Raw genomic sequence first — 5,936 nt, 5'->3', positions numbered from 1 at the left:
CTAGGAAAGAGATGAAACAAGAAACATGATTGACTCTGTGGTACTTCCTCTCCAGTCAACAGAGTTAGATGAGCGGTATCTCTCAGAATATTCTCATCACTTTTTATGTGAAGACTCAAACCATGTCTCACCTTCTTTTTCACCTTCTACAGATGAATGTGTACTTCTTGGAGGACCCTGTGAAACATTAGGGTGTTGTGAAAACACACAAGTCTAAAGCCTTATCATTTAGCCCCCGAAGGGCTAGAAAACATTCAACTAAATCATTACAGCCATGTCAAATTCAACTACAGGTGCAACTGATAACTTTCATTTCCCTAGTGGCAACTCACTTTAATACACATTCTGTCAGGAATTCAAATAAATACCCCTAAAAACCCAGTTACGTTCTAGACCACCCTTTCAAGTGCAGGAGCACCACTTTTGACTGTAAATGAAAGTTACGGATTTGAAATAAAACACATTTAAAGTAAAACACATAATACAACAACTATATCTTTTTTAATAAAATCTTACAAGAGACATGCAGAAGTCAATTCAAACAGTGCAGTTAGCTACTGCCTCAGATGCTGAGTGCAAAGATGAGACAAATGTAAAAATCTAAGGAGGTGGAGAGGTCTTACCACAGAGGAAGAAGGTATCTGACTTATGGATGCTGGGGCCCCAGCCTCCTTATATCTGGTTGGAAGTGCTAACCAAGCAGAAGTTAATTATGGACCACTCTGGGGAAGGACATGAATTGGATGAGAGACCTCCCCCAGACTTGTGTGTCTGTCTCTCACTAGAACCTCCCACTTCCAGGAGCTACACACTCCCATTACATTACTTTTTAATGTCATATTTGTCTCCGACTTGATTTTCACTGAATTTACGTAAATTAGAGATGTCATTACTAATATTTATGACAATATCAAAAATGTTTGATTTATCAAATGTATTCCAATGTTACTACCACTGACCCTCAAATACTGTAATGGAGTGAGTCCATGTTGCCCCACTACCACTAAAATAGTTTTCATGAAATTTAATCTAGCCTTATTTAGTTCAACTTTAGTAGCATTCATCTTTAACAACATCTTCATATATACAGTACCAGTCAAAAGTTTGGACACACCTACTCATTCAAGGGTTTTTCTATATTTTTCCTATTTTCTGCATTGTAGAATAATAGTGAAGACATCAAAACTATGAAATAACACATATGGAATCATCTATTAACAAAAAAAAAGTGTTAAACAAATCAAAATATATTTTAGATTTTAGATTCCTCAAAGTAGCCACCCTTTGCCTTCATGACAGCTTTGCACATTCTTGGCATTCTCTCAACCAGCTTCATGAGGTAGTCACCTGGAATGCATTTCAATTAACAGGTGTGCCTTGCTACAAGTTAATTTGTGGAATTTATTTCCTTCTTAATGCGTTTGAGCCAATCAGTTGTGTTGTGACAAGGTAGGGGAGGTATACAGAAGATAGCCCTATTTGGTAAAATACCAAGTTCATTTTAAGGCAAGAACAGCTCAAATAAGCAAAGAGAAACGACAGTCCATCATTACTTTAAGACATGAAGGTAGTTCAATCTGGAAAATTTCAAGAACTTTTAAATTTTCTTCAAGTGCAGTCGCAAAACCCTCAAGCGTTATGATGAAACTGGCTCTCATGAGGACCGCCACAGGAAAGGAAGACCCAGAGTTAACAATGCTGCAGAGGATAAGTTTATTAGAGTTACCAGCCTCAATAAATGTTTCACGGAGTTCAAGTAACAGACACATCTCAACATCAACTTTTCAGAGGAGACTGCGTGAATCAGGCCTTCATGGTCGAATTGCTGCAAAGACACCACTACTAAAGGACACCAATAAGAAGAAGAGACTTGCTTGGGCCAAGAAACACGAGCAATGGACATTAGACCAGTTGAAATCTGTCCTTTGGTCTGATGAGTCCAAATTTGAGAGTTTTAGATCCAGCCATCGTGCATTTGTGAGACGCAGAGTAGGTGAACGGATGACCTTCGTATGTGTGGTTCCCACCGTGAAGCATGGAGGAGGAGGTGTGATGGTGTGGGGGTGCTTTGCTGGTGACACTGTCAGTGATTTATTTAGAATTCAAGGCACACTTAACCAGCATGGCTACCACAGCATTCTGCAGCGATACGCCATCCCATCTGGTTTGCACTTAGTGGGACTATCATTTGTTTTTCAACAGGACAATGACCCAACACACCTCCAGGAAGTGTAAGGGCTATTTGACCAAGAAGCAGAGTGATGGAGTGCTGCATCAGGACCTGGCCTCCACAATCACCCGACTTCAACCAAATTTAGATTATTTGGGATGAGTTGGACCGCAGAGTGAAGGAAAAGCAGCCAACAAGTGCTCAGCATATGTGGGAACTCCTTCAAGACTGTTGGAAAGGCATTCCAGGTGAAGCTGGTTGAGAGAATGCCAAGAGTGTGTCAAGCTGTCATTAAGGCAAAGGGTGGCTACTTTGAAGAATCTCAAATAAAAAATATGTATTGATTTGTTTAACTGTGTTTTAGTAACTACATGATTCCAAATGTGTTATTTCATAGTTTTGATGTCTCCACTATTATTCTACAATGTAAAACATAAAGAAAAACCCTTGAATGAGTAGGTGTGTCCAAACTTTTGACTGGTACTGTAAGTAATCAGAACCTTGAATCAGTACTTTGTTGAAGCACCTTTGGCAGCGATTACAGCCTTGAAACTTATTGGGTATGACACTACATGGTTGGCACACCTGTATTTGGGGAGTTTCTCCCATTCCCCTCAAGCTCTGTCATGTTGGATGGGGAGCGTCGCTGCACAGCTATTTTCAGGTCTCTCCAGAGATGTTCGATCGGGTTCAAGTCCGGGCTCTGGCTGGGCCACTGTCCCGAAGCCTCTCCTGCGTTGTCTTGGCTGTGTGCTTAGGGTCGTTGTCCTGTTTGAAGGTTAACCTTGGCCCCAGTCTGAGGTCCTGAGTGCTCTGGAGCAGGTTTTCATCAAGGATCTCTCTGTACTTTGCTCCGTTCATCTTTCCCTCAATCCGGATCAGTCTCACAGTCCCTGCCGCTAAAAAACATCCCCACAGCATGATGCTGCCACCACCATGCTTCACCGTAGGGATGGTGCCAGGTTTCCTCCAGACGTCATGCTTGGCATTCAGGCTAAAGAGTTCAATTTTGGTTTCATAAGACCAGAGAATCTTATTCCTCATGGTCTGAGAGTCCTTTAGGTGCCTTTTGGCAAACAAAGCGGGCTGTCATGTGCCTTTTACTGAGGAGTGGCTTCCGTCTGGCCACTCTACCATAAAGGCCTGATTGGTGGAGTGCTGCAGAGATGGTTGTCCTTCTGGAAGGTTCTCCCATCTCCACAGAGGAACTCTGGAGCTCTGTCAGAGTGACGATCGGGTTCTTAGTCACCGCCCTGATTGCTCAGTTTGGCTGGGTGGTTCCAAACTTGTTCCATTTAAGAATGATGGAGGCCGCTGTGTTTTTGGGGACCTTCAATGCTGCAGACATTTTTTGGTACCCTTCCCCAGATCTCGACACAATCTTGTCTCGGAGCTCTACGGACAATTCCATTGACCTGATGGCTTGGTTTTTGCTCTGACATGCACTGTCAACTGAGGGACCTTATATAGACAGGTGTGTGCCTTTCCAAATCATGTCTAATCAATTGAATTTACCACAGGTGGACTCCATTCAAGTTGTAGAAACATCTGAAGGATGATCAATGGAAACAGGGTGCACCGGAGCTCAATTTCGAGTCTCATAGCAAAGGGTCTGAATACTTATGTAAAAAGGCATTTCTGTTTTCTATTTGTAATACATTTGCAAACATTTCTAAAAAACTGTTTTCTTTTTGTCATTATGGGGGTATTGCGTGTATATTGATGAGGATTTTTAAAAATGTAATCAATTTTAGAATAAGGCTTAAACGTAACAAAATGTGGAAAAGGGGAAGGGGTCTGAATACCTTCCGAATGCACTGTATATACAGAAGTATGTGGACACCCCTTCAAATTAGTGGATTCAGCTATTTAAGCCACACCCGTTGCTGACAGTGGTATAAAATCGAGCACACAGCATTGCAATCTCCATAGACACACATTGGCAGTAGAATGGCCTTACTGAAGAGCTCAGTGACTTTCAACGTGGCACCCTCATAGGAATCTACCTTTCCAACAAGTCAGTTCGTCAAATTTCTGCCCTGCTAGAGTTGCCCCGGTCAACTGTAAGGGCTGTTATTGTGAAGTGGAAACGTCTAGAAGCAACAACGGCTCAGCCGCAAAGTGGTAGGCCACACAAGCTCACAGAACGTGACCGCCGAGTGCTGAAGCGCGTAGCGCGTAAAAATCATCTGTCCTCGGTTGCAACACTCACTACCGAGTTCCAAACTGTCTCTGGAAGCAACGTCAGCACAATAACTGTTTGTCGGGAGCTTCATGAAATGGGTTTCCATGGCAGAGCAGTCACACACAAGCCTAAGATCACCATGCCTAATGCCAAGCGTCGGCTGGAATGGTCTAAAGCTCACCACGATTGGACTCTGGAGCATTGGAAACGCGTTCTTTGGAGTGATGAATCACGCTTCACCATCTGGTAGTCCGACGGACAAATCTGGGTTTGGCGGAACGCTACCTGCCCGAATACATAGTGGCAACTGTAAAGTTTGGTGTAGGAGGAATGATGGTCTGGGGCTCTTTTTTCATGGTTCGGCTAGGCCCCTTAGTTCCAGTGTAGGGACATCTTAACGCTACAGCATACAATGACATTTTATATGATTCTGTGCTTCCAACTTTCTGGTAACAGTTTGGGGAAGGCCCTTTCCTGTTTCAGCATGACAATGCCCCCGTGCACAAAGCAAGGTTCATACAGAAATGGTTTATTGAGATTGGTGTGGAAGAACTTGACTGGCCTTCACAGAACCCTGACCTCAACCCCATCAAACACCTGATGAATTGGAACTCCGACTGCAAGCCAGGGCTAATCGCCCAACATCAGTGCCCGACCTCAGTAATGCTCTTGTGGCTGAATGGAAGCAAGTCCCCTCAGCAATGTTCCAACATCTAGTGGAAAGCCTTCCCATATGGGTTTCCCACTGGGATAAGGGATCGGCTGTTGACCTGGGCGCACACAACTGTTATCGCTGGACATCCAGGTATCACCCGCACTATTCAATCCATCTCTGTAAAGTACTGTTGGCCCACCTTGGCGCAGGACGTCGGTCACTACGTCAACTCCGGTTCCGTATGTGCCCAAACTTCATCTCCCCGGCACGCTCCAGCAGGGAAACTCCTTCCCTTCCCATGCCTCAGCGTCCCTAGTCTCATATGTCCAGGCCGAAGCTCCTGCGGTGGGACGAGTGGTTCAGGCGCGCAGAACAGGTTTGGACCGATGCCCACGTGAGCCTCCAGTGCGCCGTCCACCAGTGCTGGCAACCCTTCATTACGCAACACCTGCGCCCCATTATTATGCACACCTGGACTTTAATATCTAATAGTCAAATCTTGATGTAAAAGCAGGTGAGCTGGTTCTACTCTTTTTGGCCATTTTCTGGTATTTTGTGATGGAAAACTGAGCATGTCGAGAATAACATGTCAACCCTTTTACCCATAGATAGACAGGCTAGAAATGTTATAACAATTTAAATTTTTTTGTGATGCTTGCATTCAATTGCCCTTCCTGTTGCACACAACAAGCTTCCAACCCCCCTGTCACGAGGGATTGATGGCTGACTTCAGATGAAGTCCTCTGTAGCTCAGCTGTTAGAGCACGGCGCTTTAACGCCAAGGTAGTGGGTTCGATCCGGGACCACCCATACACAAAAAAATGTATGCACGCATGACTGTAAGTCGCTTTGGATAAAAGCGTCTGCTAAATGGCATATTATTATTATTATTATTATTATTATTATTATTATTATTATTATTATTA

The sequence above is a fragment of the Coregonus clupeaformis genome, unplaced genomic scaffold, assembly GCF_020615455.1.
Source record: "Coregonus clupeaformis isolate EN_2021a unplaced genomic scaffold, ASM2061545v1 scaf0943, whole genome shotgun sequence".
NCBI classification, from domain to species: domain Eukaryota; kingdom Metazoa; phylum Chordata; class Actinopteri; order Salmoniformes; family Salmonidae; genus Coregonus; species Coregonus clupeaformis.
This window is presented reverse-complemented; position numbering follows the sequence as displayed.